The following is a 23,406-nucleotide window of genomic DNA, read 5'->3' as shown; positions in this document are numbered from 1 at the left end:
GTGTGAGAGCTTACTTAAGGGCGTATTTACAGTTAGTTTTTCTTTCAGTGCTTTGTAATATGACTGTGTTCTGCTAAGCCTATAAGCTAAGTTAATGTGAGAGTACATGACCCCTAACGAACAGGGTGCTACGATCCACAACACATATCACATGTGGTGGTGGACATCTCCATCCTTTCCTTCAAACATCGGATTTAACGTAATTAGTTTAATGTTGCTCTTTGCATACTTTGACATTTTGAACTTTTGTGTCTTTAGAATTTTTTAACTGCACTTTCTTATTTTAGCCTTTGTTACTATAATCTTACTTGCGATGTTTGTGTTATGAGGTTGTTTCACCTCCCTTGGTTGAATGCTCTTAATTGTAAGTCGCTCTGGATAAGAGTTCCTGCTGCAGTAAGTAACTAACATGTAAATTGTGAATGTACAGTACATGGAAATACACTCACAAGTAAGATACAGAGAGGGAACGAGATGGAGGAAGAGAAATATAATGATATATATATGTATGAGAGAGAGAGAGAATGCCTTAATGTCTTCACCATCAATCTCTCCCCATCCTTGTTAAACAGCAGAGGCAGCATCATATGCTAGGTGACAGCTCCCATTTGTTTCTGGATGTCTCCCTGAAGTCCCTCAGCTCAGCAAAAAGACTCAGCTCAGCATATTTGATCAATCTTTCCAGTGAGAATCATGCTAGAGACCCCCATTAAGTCATGTGACGTCATAGATAATCCAGGTGTACCTCCACTCAGCCAGATAACTGATGTCCACTCTGGCACCCATAGGATCCTGGCAGAGGGCTGTGGGATTAGTGATGGCGTGGGAAGCGGAAGTCCCACTTGACATGTGAAGTACTGTGTAGAAGTTGTGCTCCCTCCAGCTCTCTACGTTAGTAGGGCGCTCCTGCAGCTGAACTCAGACCACGGCTAACTGAAACCCCACAACATGACAGCATTGTCAAGTGTGGAAGCACAGATGTTCAACCGAGAAATGCTTTTAAGATGGCTCCCTGTTTGCATACCGTTCCAATTTCTTAAGCAAATATGCCACTCTGGGCATCATCAAGCTCTTGTTGAAACTTATTAAAGCTGAATGTGGAACAGAGAATGCAGATTACTGTCAATCAGAATTTGGACCCTCCTCTAAAACAATTTATGTGCCGGGGGTTAAAAATACACTTACAGTTTTCAGAGAAACAGAAGTAGTAAATGATTGTTCATGTCTGCCTGTCTAGATACACAGTAACAGGAACATATACAGTGTATGTACAAGGTATGGTGTGTACTGTCTGGCTATATGTGGAAGTGTGTGGACCTTGTTATGTGTGTGTGTTGGGTGGGGGGGGTTGGGGGTTGGGGGGAGGTACATGGGAGGTCCACCCCTCTCTTTCTCACTCCTTCTACACATTCCTTAATTTCCTCCCTTTTCCTCTCACAACCTTTTCCTCTCAGAACCACAATTTCAATTTCTAATATTTTTTTCACAGGCCAGAGAGGAGCCTCTCAAGTGTTGCCAAAAGCTAAGAGACAATGTGACTGAGTAGTGATGCCTGCTGCCGAACACGCACAGGAAATCACTACCGCAATGAGCCTTTCCACTTCACCCATTTCACTATCCTCTCCCTCCGTCATGATTGGACTCACACCTCTTCTCTCTCCACCTCTTCTCTCCACCTCTTCTCTCTCCACCTCTTCTCTCTCCACCTCTTCTCTCTCCACCTCTTCTCTCTCCACCTTCTTTCTTCCCTTCTTGCTCTCTCCATCTATTTTCTCCCTGTTCGAGGAAATTATAGTTGAAATGATTAATTATGTATACATTTTTATTAGAACCATTAAGTTTTAATACTATTATGTTATGGTATGAAATGTATGGGTTTTTGGTTAAACTAGGACTGAAAATATAGGTAAAACGAATGAATTGTCTGTACCTTGCGGGTTTAAGGGAGAAGGAGGGTATATCTCTTTAGACAGATAAGAATGTTCTTTGATGTTCCATTAGTGGAGGAGAGTATGTCTTTTAGACAGATTGGAATGTTTGCTTTATGAGGGGAGTAGGAGACAATCTCCAGACCTGAAGACACTGCGCTATTGTGTGGATCGGAGAGAGTGTGAGAACTGATGACGTCATTTTTATCTTCTCTTTAAAATGTAATGTTCTTTGTATTTTGGGTCAGTACTCATCAAGAATAAATGCTGAACTTGTTTTTAAGACTGGTCTCTCGCTATTTCATGCAAAATGATAAACTTACAACTTATCATGAAATAGATAGAGTGTGAATATGGTTTTGGCTACAAAACATATAGGAATTTAGAATTCCTCTAACAATTGGTCCTTGAGCCGGATCTAAATACCCCTCCCTGTTATCTGGAGGTAGTATGCCGAAAATCGTGCACGGACGGGTCTTGACTCGTTTACAAAAAGACCTGGCCTCCGAATTGAGGTTAAAATACAGGTCTGCGTATTACCACAGAATACAGGAAAGGTGACTAGATACAACGAACATTGCTTTCCCAGTCGGTGATAAGGTCTTGATTAAGAGGGAATGATTTAAATTATCATAGGATGGATTTAAGTTGTTCTCGGATTGAAAGTCAACTCTACAAATAGGCTATGCTTGGAGCGACATTTTAGTTCAAAGTCTTATAGGAACAGCGACTTACTGTATATTCCTACAGTGATCACTGTATACGAGTGAAAACTAATGTCAGATCGAACGATGAATGGACGGGGGGTCTTTCCCGGTTTTCAGTAGTCTGTGTTCTTGATAGTGAAAAGTGATTGTGTGGTTGAGGTTCCGGGGAAGAAACGGAACAGGTGATTTCATACCATCAGCTTTCAAGAATAGACACTGCATGATTGGTTTTGGGACTGGCCTCGGTCCATTTGTTTTCGGTCAACTCTACAAGTAGGCTATGTTTGGAGCGACAGAGTTTAAGTCAAAAGACCTATAGGAACAGTGATTACTGTATACGGGGGAGTTAAATGTCAGATTGAACAATGTATCCAATGGAAAGACAGAACAAGTGACCCCATAGATATATAGTTCTTGATAATAGACACTGCAGGTAAGTGGTCTTTATTTAGATTATGGGGAACAATTGAGTTGCTTTCCGTTGGTCATTTTCATTCAACTCTACAGATTAAGCTATATTTGGGGCGACATTTTAGTTCAAAGTCTTATAGGAACAGCGATTTACTGTATATTCCTACAGTGATCACTGTTTACGAGTGAAAACTAATGTCAGATTGAACGAAGAGTGGACTCTTGAGCCTCTGTCTATTTGTCCTCGGTCAACCCTACAAGTAAGCTGATTTGGACCAACAATTTTAGCAGAAGTCCTATAGGAACAGTAATGTATTGTATACGGGTGAGACTTAATGTCAGACTTTAGTAGATGAGGATTCCAATAAAGAGAAATTAACCATAAGGTGTTAAATATTGGAATTACTAGGCGTGAGTAGATAAGGATTCCAATAAAGAGAAATTAACATAAAGTGTTGAAGATTGAAATTATTAGGAGGGGCAGGAATTTATTATAATGGGTAGTAATCCCTCTAAACTGCTTTCTGAAGAGACGGAAGATTACCGTTATATGAAACAAAAAGATCGAAGGAATGTAGATTTCTATACTAAATGGGGAAAAAAAGGTATGGTTTTGACGGACGCCTAGATGTCGAAAAGTTTGAATTTCTGATAAGACAAATATACAAGGATTGTGACAAAGATGTGAAGAAGCAGAGTAAACTAGGTTTAAACATAGCTAGGGCCTGGCTCTCGGAAGCTAGGAAGAGAGTGGAAAAAAAAGAGACGAAAAGAGCCAAAATATCTTGCCCTCTGCTCCCATAGCTGGAAAAAGTGATCAATTGGGTGGGGGTGGGGATCAAAACCTATACCCTTCTATAATAGACCAAGTTTACAGGGATAATCTCGATGATGAGGTGGTGGTGACTCAGAGGAAAGCAAAATTACCGCTTCGTGCTGAGCCCCCCCAGTTTATGACCTGGGAGCGGATGGCGTGAATACAGAGGAATTGATTAGGACAATATTGAGAAAAGTGGATAAGGCGAGTCAAAAGAAAAAGAGAAAATGTTTTAATTGTAACGAAATTGGACATTTCGCCCGGGAGTGGAACACTCCCTGCAAAAGACGTCACCACCAATATTGTAATTTAACTGACGGGAAGGTCAGAGGCGACAATCGGGTAAAGAAAAATAAGGGTCAGATACAAAGAGAGCGAGATTAATGAGAATCCTAACTGAGGGAAAACTTTGGGCGTTTAAATTAGGGCTATTTTCTGTTGTTCAGATGCCGGAGTAACAAATACAGATAACTGTAAAAATGGGTCTATTTGCGGAGAATCTCAGTCAGTTCCATACCATTGGTGGTATAGTGGTGAGCGTAGCAGTCTTACGAACTACAGTCCAGGGTTCGGATCCCAGCCGAGGCGTTAACTAAAAAAATATATATATATATCTGAATTTTTGGTTGTAATTAAACTAATTGTTTTGCAGAGAAATTTATAGTCACTAGTATTGGTATAAGATATAAACTGAACTTTTTAAATTGTTTGTTTGGTTCAAATTGAAAGACTAATTCATTCAACTTAAAATAAGAACGAAGCGAATTTTGATGCAAGACGATGTCTGTTCACTAAATGATCTGTTGGGAATAATATATTGGGAATAGAGTCATAATTAAAATGTTAAATCAAAGATGAGACAGTAACTTAAATCAAATGAATTCTGAATAATAACGGAGAAACAATTACGATAGATTTGTGCCCATCGAAATGTTCTTATAAAATTAGCGAATTGGGAGGTGAGAGATGTTGATTGATGTTGTAAACTATAATTCAGGATTCAACAGATGTGATAAATTATGTTTGGTTTATCGAACCCGAAATACTGTTGCTGCAGACAGCCAACAATTATTTACAATTCATTGAAAATCGTTGCGAATTGAGTCGAGGTTGAGCGCTTGTTGATGACATCACTCACGAGGCACTTTTGTCGCCACGGAAATGATGTCGTGACTGGGGGTAACGGAGAAAATGGTTTGTGTCTTATAGAAGGAAAATGCGTGCATTATTGTTTTGAGTCACTTTTCAGAAGGTGATAAAAATGTCCATATACATTTTTAAAAGGAGTATGTGAGTCGTCAGAAAAGATGCTAAAAACTAGCAGCTGATTCGCTAGGTGGGCATCATTGATTTGTGGCGTTTATTTGGAATGTAATTAGGCTATGAGAAAGGAAGATTGAATGTCTGAAACCCTGGGTCTCGACCCCGCCCTGTGTAACTGGGTACTGGACTTCCTGACGGGCTGCCCCCAGGTGGTGAGGGTAGGCACAACATCTCCACCCCGCTGATCCTCAACACTGGGGCCCCACAAGGGTGCGTTCTGAGCCCTCTCCTGTACTCCCTGTTCACCCACGACTGCGTGGCCACGCACGCCTCCAACTCAATCATCAAGTTTGCGGACGACACAACAGTGGTAGGCTTGATTACCAACAACGACGAGACGGCCTACAGGGAGGAGGTGAGGGCCCTCGGAGTGTGGTGTCAGGAAAATAACCTCACACTCAACGTCAACAAAACTAAGGAGATGATTGTGGACTTCAGGAAACAGCAGAGGGAACACCCCCCTATCCACATCGATGGAACAGTAGTGGAGAGGGTAGTAAGTTTTAAGTTCCTCGGCATACACATCACAGACAAACTGAATTGGTCCACTCACACAGACAGCATCGTGAAGAAGGCGCAGCAGTGCCTCTTCAACCTCAGGAGGCTGAAGAAATTCGGCTTGTCACCAAAAGCACTCACAAACTTCTACAGATGCACAATCGAGAGCATCCTGGTGGGCTGTATCACCGCCTGGTACGGCAACTGCTCCGCCCACAACCGTAAGGCTCTCCAGAGGGTAGTGAGGTCTGCACAACGCATCACCGGGGGCAAACTACCTGCCCTCCAGGACACCTACACCACCCAATGTTACAGGAAGGCCATAAAGATCATCAAGGACAACAACCACCCGAGCCACTGCCTGTTCACCCCGCTATCATCCAGAAGGCGAGGTCAGTACAGGTGCATCAAAGCTGGGACCGAGAGACTGAAAAACAGCTTCTATCTCAAGGCCATCAGACTGTTAAACAGCAACCACTAACATTGAGTGGCTGCTGCCACCACACTGACTCAACTCCAGCCACTTTAATAATGGGAATTGATGGGAAATTATGCAAAATATATCACTTGCCACATTAAACAATGCTACCTAATATAATGTTTACATACCCTACATTATTCATCTCATAGGTATACGTATATACTGTACTCTATATCATCTACTGCATCCTTATGTAATACATGTATCACTAGCCACTTTAACTATGCCACTTTGTTTACATACTCATCTCATATGTATATACTGTACTCGATACCATCTACTGTACCTTGCCTATGCTGCTCTGTACCATCACTCATTCATATATCTTTATGTACATATTCTTTATCCCCTTACACTTGTGTGTATAAGACAGTAGTTTTGGAATTGTTAGTTAGATTACTTGTTGGTTATTACTGCATTGTCGGAACTAGAAGCACAAGCATTTCGCTACACTCGCATTAACATCTGCTAACATCTGTGTATGTGACAAATAAAATTTGATTTGATTTGATTTGATTTTAAAACATCGTGATAATGGATTCTGAATGGTTATTGATTCCTGGTTTGATTGTTTATGTAACACCAGTGAATTTGAGCACTGTTTCCATTATGTGGAACAATGTTAGGGTATTAATGTTGAAAAGCAACCTCTATAGTAAAACATAATTGCATATGTTTCGGGAAACTAGCTAGGTTGAATTTGGTTATTTGAGCTTTTCCCTTGATACGTAGACATCTGTAACAGGGGCAAGTTGGTTTTTCTGGAGGAACACGCAGATGATATTTTGTTTTATTGAGATGTAAACGTGAGTCTCTGTGTAATTTTGTCACCTGAAGCATTATAGTAGTGAGTTTTTGCTGATAAAAGTGGTTTGTTTATTTGGTTACTGAAGATTGGTTATTCTAGGAGTTGATTTAACTTAATTAAGCATTTGTTCTGGTGTGTTTAAGTAGGATTCTTCATACCGGGACGGATGGAAGTTATCTAAAATATGTGAGTTGAAGGAGCCAAGGGGAAAATACGTTTACATTTTTATTAAATATCTCGGATTAAATTACGGATTTCTTACACTGAGAAATGTACGACATTTGCGGCAGAGGAAAAAAGTAATACATTGGATAATAATGTCATCGGGCTAATTGTATCTAAGGATAGCATGTTCATTTAAGTAATCATATACATTGACGTTGTTTAACTCAAATCATTAATCATAAGTTTTAAAGGGGAATTATCATTAGGTTTAGTTTATAGTTCACTTTTGAGGTTCTGAATCGAAGTAGCATAGTGAATGCGAGTTAGGAGTGTTGTGTTCTTCTGGGAAAATTGATGTTTAGGTGTCTCAATTTTGGATGTTTCCTGGGATTATAATCTTGGGGAGAATGAGGCCATAAACGACCAAATTGAAAAAAGGCCTGGAAGTTTTGATTAATCATTAAGGTTTGCAAATATATACAGATAAAACATTTGTTAGGACTATTTGTTTTAGTGCAAAGGTATTTTAAAGAGGCACGCTCACATATGGAACTTTATGAGTTTTTATTTTATGAGTTTTAATTACACAAGTGAATTGATTGATTTTAAGGATAAAGGGTTCTTTAATATATCTAATGTAGTATGGAACATTACTATACAAGGGTGGAATGACCTTATCGTGACTACTTACCTTGACCTTATCGTGACTATCTTTTGAGGTCTGATTAGCCTCAGGGGAGAGTCATTTGTATAATGAATGTGGTCATAATGAGTTACTAGTTTTAAGGTAAATTCATTATAATGGAGTTTTGGTTAGGGGTTTAGTATTATTGTTTGAATCACTGAAGAGAAAGTGTTTCAGGATTCTGATTTACGATTTACAATATTAGCTATGACGTTTTTGAATGGGCTATTATTGAATTGTTATTATAACAGGGAAAATATTCATATTTATCATTGAGAATAAATAGGGGAAGATAGTTCATGGAAACATGTTATAGCTCACATCATGTGAGAAGGCTACATAAATCTACATACCCAGCATGGAAGGAGATGGAGTGTAGTGAAAGTAAGGGTTTCAGTTGATAACCTAGTGCATTCCAGGTGGAAAAAGTTAGAGCAGCTGATTGCTCTATAGTCAGCAGAATACAAGCAGAGTCCCTGACAAAGCAGATACTGACTGTGGAGTTGTCCAGAGCCAAGAGCCGGTGTGGATAGTTCAGAAATCAAATTATTCACCTAAGGGGAACAGCCTGTATGGTAAAGCTATTCATGGAAGCAGGAAAGCCAGATAATAAGTTGTATGGATTTGCACTATTTATATGCACTATTTATATCCACATGTTCCTCTGAAATCTGAGCTTCCTCCTTTCACAGAGGCAATGGGAGACTGTTTATTATTTGATTCAGTATAGTACTCCTGAGAAATATGTGGGGCAAAATCAGTACTGCAATAGGACAGATAATGTTACTTCTGATGCGACCAATGAGTGATTTGGCAGGCTGGTTGAGATCTGGGGATTTCAGTAAGATAAGGAGGCCCAGGGCTCACATCTGTTGATTGTGTGGGAGAATGACATGATGGCCGAGTATTACTGGCTAATTGAACAGAGGTATGTGTACTGGTACATTTGAGAATGACATGGTGTTGACTAAACGGGAGAAAAGAAGTACTCCGACTGGGTCTTTTGATGATAGGGTTTGTATTAATAACATTGTGGTTCCAAGGGTGGCAGATGAGATCAAAGCTATAAATTAGATCCTGGTAGGACTAGAGTCAAGTATTTTTTGGTGGTCCACTCTCAATGAGAATGTGGATTGGATCAATTATATCTATTGAAAATCCACAGCGCTTCACCAATTATATTAGAGATGTGTCACGCCCTGGTCTATATTTATTATGTTATCTTCATTTATTGAGTCAGGCGAGGGTTTCGTCTTGGGGTCAGGTTTCGTCTTGGGGTTGTGTGGGGTGTATAGATTAGTCTATGGCTGCCTGAGGCGGTTCTCAATCAGTCAGGTGATTATCGTTGTCTCTGATTGGGAACCATATTTAGGTAGCCTGGGTTTCACTGTGTGTTTGTGGGTGATTGTTCCTGTCTCTGTGTTTGTTACACCAGTCAGGGCTGTTTCGGTTTTCGACATTTGTTGTTTTGTATTGTTCGTGTTTTTTCATCATTAAAGATGTATCGAACGAATCACGCTGCATTTTGGTCCGATCCTTATTCCACCTCTTCGTCAGAGAAGGAGGTAGAAGAAACCCGTTACAAGATGTAATGAATGACTTGACAGAATAGAATAGTCTTGGATGTTTGCTGGCTGAAGAGGGTGGGAGTGAAGGGGATTTGACTCCGGGATATACAGTTGGGATGGATCAGTGACCAAGGCCTTGTCTGGTTTACACACCCTAGTTCACGAGTTGGAAATTAACTCAGGGGTGGATACTTCTCTGAATAATTGTGTTGACAGTGTGTTTGGAAGATGGAAAAATTATGATTACTGTGGTATGGCCTACTTTCACCTTTGTGACTGTGTTAGTTTTGTACGGACGTGGTTGATTGCGTGTATGAAAGTTATCATTTCCAGGACTCTGGAGAAATCGATGACACTTCAGATGGAGATATATGGACCAATCCTAAGCTCTGACCAGTAGAATACAAAATACATGGCTTGGACGTAATAGAAGAATCTGGATCCTTTCACTCGCGAGGAGACCATATTTGATGTTTAGGAAATTTAGATGTTTTCTTGTTTCAATGTATAGACTGTTTTTTCATGAAGATTAACAGAAAATCCTGATAAGTAGAATTAAAATTCTGATGTAGGGTTAAAAACAGTTGGTGTTAAGGTTAGATTTGATTAATGATGGGTGAAGAGTCTGATAAACCTTTATAATAAGGTTAATTATAAGTCTATTCGTATGATAAATCTGATAAACCTTTATAATAAGGTTAGTTATAAGTTTATTCATATTTTTATTTTTTATGTTTGATAAAACTAGATGTAGATTTGAATGTATAATATTTAATCAAAGGGAGGATTTGTTGGAGGAAATTATAGTTGAAATTATTAATTATGTATAAATTTTTATTAGAACCATTAAGTTTTAATACTATTATGTTATGGTATGAAATGTATGGGTTTTTGGTTAAACTAGCACTGAAAATGTAGGTAAAACAAATTAATTGTTTGCACCTTGCGGGTTTAAAACTTCTTCAGGATTATGTACCTGTACAGGAACCAAATCAGCGGAAATTCCAGAGCGCCAACTAAAACTAAAACTCACATTTTCATTAAAATTCACATGCAGGGTACTCAATTCAAGCCACACTCGTTGTGAATATAGCCAACATGTCAGATTTGTAAAATGCTTTTCGGCAAAAGCATGAGAAGCTATTATCTGATAGCATGCAGCCCCCAGAAACACACAAAGGGGACGTAAACAAAGAAATTAGTGTAGCCGGCGCTACCCAAAACGCAGAAATAAAATATAAAACATTCATTACCTTTGACGAGATTCTTTGTTGGCACTCCTATATGTCCCATAAACATCAAAATTGGGTCTTTTTTTCGATTAAATCGGTCCATATATACCCAAAATGTCCATTTATGAACACCGAGAAATCCATGGAAAAAGTCACGTTTCCGAACGCGACGTCATTTTATAAAATTCATAAAGTTGCCTATAAACTTTGACAAAACACTTCAACCTACTTCTGTAATCCAAGTTTAGGTATTAGTAAACGTTAATAAACGATCAAATTGATCACGGAGAGATCTGTATTCAATAGCTAGAAGTTTACAAAACGAAGTCCAGTTCCTCACGGACATTTTTTTCAGTTGCGCACCTGAAGACCGGATGTGCTATTGACTAATATGACCAAGGATAAAGGGCCCTGGTAATCACAACACTGGCGACATCGTGTGGAAGCTGTAGGAATTGCAAACACAGTTCCATCATTTATGGCAAGCCATAGACAATACAAAGACTGGCGGATGGATTTTTTCTTTGTAGATTTTGTGATCAGGTTTTCTTGCGATTTTGACAACAGAACTCGTTCTGTTATAGTCACAGACACCATTGAACCAGTTCTAGAAACTTCAGAGTGTTTTCTATGCACACATACTAATCATATGCATATACTATATTCCTGGCATGAGTAGCAGGACGTTGAAATGTTGCACGATTTTTAACAGAATGTTGAAAAAAGTAGCTCGATCTCCAACAGGGAGAAGGAGGGTATATCTCTTTACATTTACATTTAAGTCATTTAGCAGACGCTCTTATCCAGAGCGACTTACAAATTGGTGAATTCACCTTCTGACATCCAGTGGAACAGCCACTTTACAAGACAGATAAGAATGTTCTTTGATGTTCCATTAGTGGAGGAGAGTATGTCTTTTAGACAGATTGGAATGTTTGCTTTATGAGGGGAGTAGGAGACAATCTCCAGACCTGAAGACACTGCGCTATTGTGTGGATCGGAGAGAGTGTGAGAACTGAACTGAACTGATGACGTCATTTTTATCTTCTCTTTAAAATGTAATGTTCTTTGTATTTTGGGTCAGTACACATCAAGAATAAATGCTGAACTTGTTTTTAGACTGGTCTCTCGCTATTTCATGCAAAATGATAAACTTACAACTTATCATGAAATAGATAGAGTGTGAATTTGGTTTTGGCTACAAAACATATAGGAATTTAGAATTCCTCTAACACTCCCCTCCACACCCCCCCATTAACAGCACCCCCAACCCGTAAAACACAATTAAAACCCTCTTGTTATTTCTCTCTCCATCTCCCTTAATGTATCCATTATTCTCTTTATAGTTCCTGAGCACAACAGATGCACTCGCTCCAAGGCACTGGAGGCAGGTTCACACACACACAGAAAAAGACAATAATAGGAAGACAAATAGAAATGGGTAAAGTGAGCGGTATTAATAGTAAGATGGAAGGAGAGGGGACAGTTTGAGGAAGCCAGTGAGTGACGTACAGTATATGGAGTGAGAGAGAGATACAGAGTGATAAAGGACATGCTATTTAGAACTTTTCTAAAACTTAACAACGAAAAACATCTTACGACTCAGACCCTCTCTCACTGACCCCACCGCTGGAACCCTCATTCACGCCTTTGTTTTAGCATGCCTGAACTACTGCAACGCCGTTCTTTACCGACTCCCCGCCAAAGCACTGGGCACATACACAAAATTCACATACTCAAAACTGCATGAGTACTCACACACACACCAGACCTTGGGACCACATCACCCCCACTCTTGTCAAACTCCACTGGCTCCCAGTTCAATACAGGATCATCTTCAAATTACTCATGATCACCTACAAAGCACTCAATGGACTGGCGCCCACATACCTTACTGACCTCATGCACCCCTACACTCCCACCTGTTCACTGCACTCCTCTGACACGGGCCTCCTCACCATCTCTCCTACCAGGCTCCGCTCCATGGGAAAACAGGCTTTTAGTAGTACAGCGCCCCAAATCTGGGACTCCCTCCCTGTCAGAGCCTTTGTGAGTCGTGAAAAGCACTTAACATTTATTATGACTATTTTTGTTATTATTATTATTAATATTATGTCTACGTGGGGAGGCCATGACATGCTTTCTCAGGGCTAACATGGCACAGGGCTTTATTGTTGCCAGCCTGTGTGCAAGAGAGAGAGGCCCCATGTGGAGTGCCACTGTGCGGCTCTAAAACTTCTTCTCTCCAACCCTCCACCTCCACGCTGCTAGCCTCTCACCACCTCTAATGTACTCTGGGTACCGATGATGAAGACTAGGGAAAACTCACTGAGACACCAGCCAGGTGTGGGCCGTCCTCACCAGCACCACAGTAATTGGGGAGACACCCCAACCGGGAGGGCCGATGGGGGGCCCGGCGTCCTCCAAGAGCTCATCTCTCACAGCTCAGCAAATCCTTTCATGGTACAGGTGGCACGACGGAACTGAAAAACACAACTAGAATTCAAAGCATGATTGTGACTGTTGCAGCATTGTCAGGGTTTTGATACTGTATATTACTACGGCAGCTCTGGGCACTAGCATGAGCTAATTGAAATCAATAATTGTGGATATTGGCGATGGAGGAAAATTGATACAGTTACATATCGGGATATTATTGTTGATGATGATTCATGTCGTAGTGTTTTGACAGTATTTCTCAGCCCTAGTGGATATAATTACCTATTAAGATACAGGTGGTTGCGGTTCATTAAGAATCAGCAACTCGTTGCTTGAAAATAAATGATCTCAATTAAGACACAGGGAAGCGTTGATCTTGTTACCACTGTGTGACTGTTAACACTGTTTTAAGGCGGAAATTACATTTGAACGATTTCTCATGTGTTACATTGGCCTTATCAAATCCCTCTTCAACAATAGCACTGAATCCCATCTGACATCATAGATATGACCGTCGTCACAGACATAAGACGAAAGACCCCTTTAAATCCTTTCGCTTTGCATAGAGATAAGAAAGGAAGCTCTGTGAGAGAAGTTCATTTTAGCGGGAAGAGTATCAGCAGTCTTAGTCTTTCAGTATCCAAACGGCACGGGAAGTGTTACGTCGTCGCCATAGCTAATGTTAAGAAGGAGCATGGCAGTGGAATCGCTTATCAACAGATTGAATAAGACATTATTAAAACAAGAACCTAAACCACAGGGAGTATTTCATTACATTTTATATTACAGGAAACATACTCATTGTTTTGATCAAGTCACGGATAAAGCGAATCACATGACTTAACCCATTGTAGATAGTCAGCATCCTGAACGTGGGCATGCATCCATTCATTCAATGTCAATTAACTTTTTATTGAAAAACACTGAGCCAATGTCATGTCGGCAAAGTTTCCAGAATAACACTCAAGTAAGAGGTCACAAGATCAGTAGGGTCATTGAACAAACATGTATAGGTAAAACGATAACGACTAATGTCTGCGTGCTAATCATGCATTTTCCTTTCCAGGGAGTTGCAGTAACAGGGATATTACAGAGGCCTGTTGGTGGCTTGCATGCACAGAATTTATTTCCAATATATGCGTTAGCAGACCAAGCTCTTTGTGCCAACTCACTGGTACTTGCTGTCCACAACAAGTAAACACATATGCCAATCAGTACACAAAACATGCAGCCATGGATACTGTTGTGCAGGTGTTCTACTGACCATGCCTTTAGAAGATAGAAAGACATGGTTACTGCACACTGAGTCAATATACACCAGCAGTCTTCAGCCATTACATTTAGAGAATGAATGGACTAATGAGTCAAACATAATACGTAAACAAAACGAGACATACACTGAATGTACAAAACATTAAAAACACCTTCTTAATATTGAGTTACTATCCCCCCCCCCCTTTTTTAGCCCTCAGAACAGCAGTGGCATGGACTCTAGAAGGTGTCAAAAGCGTCCAACAGGGATGCTGGCCCATGTTGACTCTAATCCTTCCCATCCTTGGGTGGTGGACCATTCTTGATACACACGGGAAACCCAGCAGTGCAGCATTCCTTCCTACTACCAATCCCCCGTTCAAAGGCACTTCAATCATTTGTCTTGACCATTCACCCTCAGAATGGTACACATACACAATCCATGTCTCAATTGTCTCAAGGCTAAAAATCTTTCTTCAACCTGTCTTTTCCCCTTCATCTACATTAATTGAAGGGGATCTAACAAGTGGCATCAATAAGGTATCATAACTTTCCCCTGAATTCAACTGGTCAGTCTATGTCATGGAAAGAGCAGGTGTTCCTAATGTTTTGTACACTCAGTGTAGATACGAATGGTAAACAGTTACGTCATGGTTAATAAACAAATTCAAACTCATTTATAAGCAGTTAATGAGTGTTCCCCAGAGCACACAGGAAACCAGAAATAACTCAACACATCCACAGCCCCAGCCTACCAAAGCATAAACCAACAATCCAGCCCATATACACTACATGTTATGTGGAGAACAGAACAGAACATAGAACAGCGCTGAACATTCTGATCCTCGTGTGAGTGGAGCAGTGGGTTCCCTTCCCAGCAGCCTCCTGGCGGCGATAAGACTGCCGTTTTCCATGCGTCTCTCCCATGGCGCAGGCCGTTTGAAGTCACAAACACTGGCGGCTCACTCAGCTATCACCTCCACGCTTGTTATTCTGATTATTACCATAGCATCAAAATATAATGCGCTAAACTGCAGCTTTGGTATTTTAAGAAGGAAGGTTAGGGTGGGTGAAAGAGCAAGGGTGGTTTGGTGGGGAAGGGAAAGAGATGGAGAGTGGGGTGTCTTTGTATTGTGGAATTGAAGATCACAAAAGAAGATACAGGCAGGAGATGGTGGAGTTGTGGCGAACCAACATAGCCAAGCAACCATATAAACTCAGCAAGAAAAGAAACGTCCCGTTTTCAGGACCCTGTCTTTCAAAGATAATTAGTAAAAATCCAAATAACTTCACAGATCTTCATTGTAAAAGGGTTTAAACACTGTTTCCCATTGTCACAACTTCTGCCAAAGTCGATGCCTCTCCATGTTCGGGCGGTGCTCGGCGGTCGACGTCACCGGTCTTCTAGCCATCATTGATCCATTTTTCATGGGTTTTGTCTTGTCTTCCTACACACCTGGTTTCAAGACCATTAATTACCTGTTGTGTATTTAACTCTCTGTTTCCCCTCATGTCTTTGTCAGAGATTGTTTGTTGTTCAGTATTTGTGTTGTTTGTATTGGTGCGCGACGGGTCCTCGTACCCACTTTGTTTTATTGTATTCATGGTTTTGGGGTTATGTTTTTTTAAAGTTATTAAACTACTCCATTTCACCAAGTGTGATTCCATTCTCCTGCCCCTGACTTCCCTGCCACCCATACACACGACTCTGACACCCATGCTTGTTCAATGAAATATAAACATGTAATGAACGTGCATCTGTGGAATGGTCGTTAAGACACTAACAGCTTACAGACGGTAGGCAATTAAGGTTACAGTTATGAGAACTTAGGACACTAAAGAGGCCTTTCTACTGACTCTGAGAAACACTAAAAGAAAGATGCCCAGGGTCCCTGCTCATCTGCGTGAATGTGCCTTAAGCATGCTGCAAGGAGGCATGAGGACTGCAGATGTGGCCAGGGCAATAAATTGCAATGTCCGTACTGTGAGACGCCTAAGACAGCGCTACAGGGAGACAGGACGGACAGCCGATCATCCTCGCAGTGGCAGACCACGTGTAAAAACACCTGCACAGGATCGGTACATCTGAACATCACACCTGCGGGACACGTACAGGATGGCAACAACAACTGCCCGAGTTACACCAGTTTATACAAATATTCATGTTAAATACATGCTAAGTTTGCTGAGAATAAACACAGTTGACAGTGGGAGGACGTTTCTTTTTTTGCTGAGTTTATAATTAAGCTGCAGCATTTAAGAACATACAATTATTTGACTCCTGCTCTCATGCAGACAAACAAAATGCTAATGACAAGGCCCAAAAATCGATGTACATCGACAGCTATCCAGCAACAAACAAACACACACACACACAGCTTATCACAGCCTATCACATTCTATCACAGCAGCACACAGTGAAAATGCTGATGGACACAACGACACGGGAAGTATAATAGCAGGACAGTGAATGAGTGGGGGATCAAAAATACTAATCAACACAATTTGCATTGACCCCAAAACAGCCTTGCTGCCGGCAAATATTACGAAGACAACAATCACAATAAGAGCTCCATAACAGATAGTCAGAGAAGGTGGGAAGTGAGAAACAAGTGTGATCAGAGGTGAGAGAGGAGGTATAGAGAAAAATGGGAGCGAGAGAAGAGAGGGGAAATGTGAGAAAGGGAAAGGGCGACACTAGTCCATTGTACAACTGAATGCATTCAACTGAAATGTGTCTTAGAAGAGAGGAGACAAAATACAGGGGCTCTAAATTTAGCAGCGGCGCTATTGTTTTCAGGTTGGAGGGGATCGGGGGGGGGGGGGGGGGGGGGTGTTGGTGCACCAGCGTTTTGCAGCTCTGAGCAGACGGTAAAGCTATCCAACAGATCACCCCCCCCCCCTACTCTCCTATCCCTCACGAGACTGTGCTCCTCTTTTGGCTTTTAAGCTTCAAAAACAGCCGCAGCGCATCACATTATTATGATCATTATTCAGACGCTTAGCAGACGACCTTATCTCACGGTGATGTATGGGTGCAAATATATTCTCTATGATATACTCTATTAATATCCACCCGCTGTTTGGCTGGCAGCACCTCCTAGGCAAAGTGGTTTGTGACAGTTTACTGTTGAATGTTAACCTTGGCCATCCCCCAAAAGTGCCTTGATCAAGCACACACAGGAGTTTACACAGGTAATCTGGGGAATTCAAATTGGGAAGTCAACCTGCAACCTTGTGTTACTGAGTCACAGGCCTATTTGCTAGTCGATGCTTACAATACAACCTCCGGTCCCATTTCATCTCACAGTATGGGATTATGACCAGACGTTTGTGTCAAAATAAGATGTGTGTTGTACATTCACTGTCATTAGCATTGATTGGGCCTGTCTGGTCGATGGATGGGATGAGAATCGCGCATGACTCCACACAGGCTGCTGGAAGAATCGATGCCCATCCACCGTGTTATGCAATCAGGGTTGACCCCAGATTTTGCTCCCTGTGCCATATTCTCACCTTTTCTCCTATTTTCTTCTTGTCGTGCTTCCATTCTCTTCAACTCTGTTCTCTTCCCTCCACTTTCTTTACCTCTCTTCTCTCCTCTCCTCCTTTCTCTTTACATTTCTTCTCCTCTCCTCTCTTCCTCTTCCTCCACTGGCTGGGTAAATACTCTGGGGCTTAACCCTCTTCCTACCACCTCTTCCTGGTCTCCACAGTGACAACTAAATGGTTACCAGGGCCACTACCAATCACGTGACACTGTGAAGGGCAGACGGTACAGTCGTCCACTGCTTCTGTCAAGAACACCAATCAAAAGGTGTTATGGTCAGTGGTATGGTGTGGTGTACTTGAGGAACTGTACTTGTTACCATCAGTTCCAGATCCCCAGTGACAGAGCTGATCAGCGAACCTGTGACTGAAGCTTATTCACTTCACTACTCACATCCTGTTGGATGAATATAGTGGGAATAAAACTATCCAGAAATTATGACAGGTTTGAGCACTGGGCACTAAATAGCTTTAAAAACCTTTAAAATCTTTGAGACCTTAAAATGACCGCCCTCCCTCCCTTTTCAACCTTTAGTTGAGACATTCAAAAAATCAGAATTTTCCAATGTAGCCTTTTTTTATTGCAAGTGCGCCTCAGTGGCACGGTGATTGCACAAATAAAACAAAAACAACAACTGACCACAAAAATTCTGGAATAATTTAGAGCTACACACAACTTTGACTGGAGTAAATCAAGCTGAGGACTACATAAAACAACAGTCACTGCTTCACAGCTGTTTGAAGGAAGGTGGTGGGGTGTACACTAACTGCACTAAGTTGAGCGTTGCATAAATGGAAAATATATTTAATTGCAAAATAATGGGATCCCGTTCACTCACTGTGACAAAACCCTAGTGTGTGTTCCGACCGCCAGTCTCTCCTTATGGCACTTTCTTTTGTGGCAAACCTCTTCAAGGTTAGGAGCGTTTGTCACAAACTAAGTGGTAAACTGTCACCAAATCACCCAAGAATGAGAGTTCTTTCGAACAGGACAGTACCTGTGTGTTTGTTTCTCCGTCCCGTTTATTAGTTCTGCTCTCACATATCTGCCATTTACCACTCGACGCCCTTCTTTGCCACACTTTATATCGCTTTTATACTGCTAATTCATTCCTATTCTGTCACTAATTAATTTGCCACCACTAATTAAACAAACAATAATGAATGCCAAAATAACATTCAAAACAGGCAAACATATATATATATCATTTAATTGAATGTATTTTTATTTGACTAAACAGGAGGGGCTCAAAACTCTGTCCCACCTGCCCTGAATGAAGTCATTGACCCATTATGATGTTATGGTCAGTGGTATGGTGTGGTGTACTTGAGGAACTGTACTTGTTACCATCAGGTCCAGATCCCCAGTGACAGAGCTGATCAGCGAACCTGTGACTGAAGCTTATTCACTTCACTACTCACATCCTGTTGGATGAATATAGTGGTAATAAAACAAATTAGACAGATTTGAGGACTGGGTAAGGCACTAAATAGCTTTAAAAGACCTTCAAATCCGTGAGACCTTAAAATCACGTCCCCCCATAACCCTCTTCTCAACCTTTAGTTGAGGCATTCAAAACATCTGCTTTTCCAAATTGAGCTTTTTTATTGCAAGTGCAAAAATACAACAAAACACAAAAACGATGGAGCATTTTAGAGCCACACACACAACTTTGACTGGAGTAAATCAAGTTGAAGACTATGAAAAAACAACAGTGGCTAGTTAATAAAAGATATTTGGACTAATTGCACAATGTTGAGCGATGCAGAAAGGAAAATACATTTAATTGCAAAATAATGGGATCACGTTCATTCACTGCCAGTGTGTGCTGGGACATTCAGTCACTCCTTATGGCCCTTTCTTTATAGCGCTTTTCACTGCTAATTAATTCCTATTCTGGCTCTAATTAATTTGCCACCTCTAATTGAACAGAGGCACCTTCCATTCAGGCTCCCCTCTCTTTCTATCTTTCTTTGTTTTTGTCACTGAACAATTTAGATGACAAACTCAGTAACTTGATCCCTGGCGCTGGTGTCAACTCAGTAACTCGTTCCCTGGAAGTGTCAACTCACTAACTTGTTCCCTGGAGGTGTCAACTCAGTAACTTGTTCACTGGAGGTGTCAACTCAGTAACTTGATCCCTGGCGCTGGTGTCAACTCAGTAACTTGTTCCCTGGAGGTGTCAACTCACTAACTTGTTCCCTGGAGGTGTCAACTCAGTAACTTGTTCACTGACGCTGGTGTCAACTCAGTAACTTGATCCCTGGCGCTGGTGTCAACTCACTAACTTGTTCCCTGGCGCTGGTGTCAACTCACTAACTTGTTCCCTGGAGGTGTCAACTCAGTAACTTGTTCACTGACGCTGGTGTCAACTCAGTAACTTGATCCCTGGCGCTGGTGTCAACTCAGTAACTTGTTCCCTGGAGGTGTCAACTCAGTAACTTGTTCACTGACGCTGGTGTCAACTCAGTAACTTGATCCCTGGCGCTGGTGTCAACTCAGTAACTTGATCCCCGGAGGTGTCAACTCAGTAACTTGTTCCCCGGAGGTGTCAACTCAATAACTTGTTCCCCAGAGGTGTCAACTCAGTAACTTGATCCCTGGAGGTGTCAACTCAGTAACTTGATCCCTGGAGGTGTCAACTCAGTAACTTGATCCCTGGAGGTGTCAACTCAGTAACTTGATCCCTGGAGGTGTCAACTCAGTAACTTGTTCCCTGGAGGTGTCAACTCAGTAACTTGATCCCGGGCGCTGGTTTCAACTCAGTAACTTGATCCCTGGAGGTGTCAACTCAGTAACTTGTTCCCTGGAGGTGTCAACTCAGTAACTTGATCCCTGGCGCTGGTTTCAACTCAGTAACTTGATCCCTGGAGGTGTCAAACTCAGTAACTTGATCCCTGGAGGTGTCAACTCAGTAACTTGATCCCTGGAGGTGTCAACTCAGTAACTTGTTCCCTGGAGGTGTCAACTCAGTAACTTGTTCCCTGGAGATGTCAACTCAGTAACTTGTTCCCTGGAGGTGTCAACTCAGTAACTTGTTCCCTGGAGGTGTCAACTCTGTAACTTGTTCTCTGGCGCTGGTGTCAACTCAGTAACTAGTTCCCTGGAGGTGTCAACTCAATAACTTGTTCCCTGGCGCTGGTGTCAACTCAGTAACTTGATCCCTGGAGGTGTCAACTCAGTAACTTGATCCCTGGAGGTGTCAACTCAGTAACGTGATCCCTGGAGGTGTCAACTCAGTAACTTGTTCCCTGGAGGTGTCAACTCTGTAACTTGTTCTCTGGCGCTGGTGTCAACTCAGTAACTAGTTCCCTGGAGGTGTCAACTCAATAACTTGTTCCCTGGCGCTGGTGTCAACTCAGTAACTTGATCCCTGGAGGTGTCAACTCAGTAACGTGATCCCTGGAGGTGTCAACTCAGTAACTTGTTCCCTGGCGCTGGTGTCAACACAGTAACTTGTTCCCTGGAGGTGTCAACTCAGTAACTTCATCCCTGGAGGTGTCAACTAAGTAACTTGTTCCCTGGCGCTGGTGTCAACTCAGTAACTTGATCCCTGGAGGTGTCAACTCAGTAACTTGTTCCCTGGCGCCGGTGTCAACTCAGTAACTTGTTCCCTGGAGGTGTCAACTCAGTAACTTGTTCACTGGAGGTGTCAACTAAGTAACTTGTTCCCTGGCGCTGGTGTCAACTCAGTAACTTGATCCCTGGAGGTGTCAACTCAGTAACTTGATCCCTGGAGGTGTCAACTCAGTGACTTGATCCCTGGAGGTGTCAACTCAGTGACTTGTTCCCTGGTAACTTGTTCCCTGACACTGGTGTCAACTCAGTAACTTGATCCCTGGAGGTGTCAACTCAGTAACTTGATCCCTGGAGGTGTCAACTCAGTAACTTGATCCCTGGAGGTGTCAACTCAGTAACTTGTTCCCTGGCGCTGGTGTCAACTCACTAACTTGTTCCCTGGAGGTGTCAACTCAGTAACTTGTTCACTGACGCTGGTGTCAACTCAGTAACTTGATCCCTGGCGCTGGTGTCAACTCAGTAACTTGATCCCTGGAGGTGTCAACTCAGTAACTTGTTCCCCGGAGGTGTCAACTCAATAACTTGTTCCCCAGAGGTGTCAACTCAGTAACTTGATCCCTGGAGGTGTCAACTCAGTAACTTGATCCCTGGAGGTGTCAACTCAGTAACTTGATCCCTGGAGGTGTCAACTCAGTAACTTGATCCCTGGAGGTGTCAACTCAGTAACTTGATCCCTGGCGTTGGTGTCACATAGCACAACAACAAAAAATGTTTTCCCTTTTTATCCCCCTACTGAGGATCACTCTGCCCGGGGTGATGTTCCTTAACTTTAGTACCATATAAGCTCAAAATTCATAGTTGCTATTATAAAGATGTCTCTGCTAGGCAGAGTTCAGTTTATTGTGTTATTAGCAGCTAGTTTCCCAATCACTCTTCCCCTTATTGCTATCATGTGCTAGCAGAAGTAAGACTGGAACATAGCAACAACAGAAACTCTTGGTTCCCTTTATCCATCTGTTACTCAAAGTATAGTTTCAACACACAGACATATGACTTTGTACAGTTCACCTTTTCATGCACTTGCAAGGTCTATCACTGATCCTTAATCTCAAGCGAAAGCAAAACATCAATCATTGTGCTTTTGTAATCACAAGTAGAATTATAATGTATAGATATAATAACAGTTCTTACAGAACTTGGAAGAGTCAGTAAGGGTTTGACCTGAGGGGGTTAACCGGATGAAGTAAGCTACACACATGATTACTGCTTCATTGTTTTGTTTTTTTGTTGTTGAATTTTTACCCCCTTTTTCTTCCAAATTTTGTAGTATCCAATTATTAGTAGTTACTATCTTGTCTCATCGCTACAACTCCCGTACGGGATTGGGAGAGACGAAGGTTGAAAGTCATTGCACTGCACCCGGCCCGCCACAGGAGTTGCTGGTGCGCAATGAGACAAGGATATCCCTACCGGCCAAACCCTCCCTAACCCGGACGACGCTCGGCCCATTGTGCATGTGTGTGTGTGTGTGTGTGTATGTGTGTGTGTGTGTCTGTTATGGCTGTGGATAGGTTTTGTTCCTGCAATTGATTATTGAGCATTCAGACATTCTACATACAGTACATGTATCTGTATCTGAACAGTATTTGTACATGAACTTTAATTTGAATCTGAAGAAGTGTCAATGTTCGCCTCGTGTGTGACCGTCCATGTGTGCATTTGCAATCCACCTTTTTGTGTCTTTCGGTAGGTTATACCAAATCATAGATCGATTGAAGAATATGTTGATATTAACAAGTTGGATGTATTTGTTCTCAGTGTTTAATGTGTCAATATTAAATTCCAAACAGCACTATACACATCACTTCTATTCATGATACATCTATATTCCACATTCAATTACTGGTTGTATCCATGAACACATGTTGGCTGGCTACATTCCTGTTCCCTTTCAGGATGAGGTGACATCCCTGAAGGGGCCATGATGTTCATGAGGGGGGGTCATGATATTCATGAGGGGGGGG

Source organism: Oncorhynchus masou, chromosome 14 (assembly GCF_036934945.1).
Source record: "Oncorhynchus masou masou isolate Uvic2021 chromosome 14, UVic_Omas_1.1, whole genome shotgun sequence".
NCBI lineage: Eukaryota > Metazoa > Chordata > Actinopteri > Salmoniformes > Salmonidae > Oncorhynchus > Oncorhynchus masou.
Note: the sequence above shows the minus strand (reverse complement) of the source record.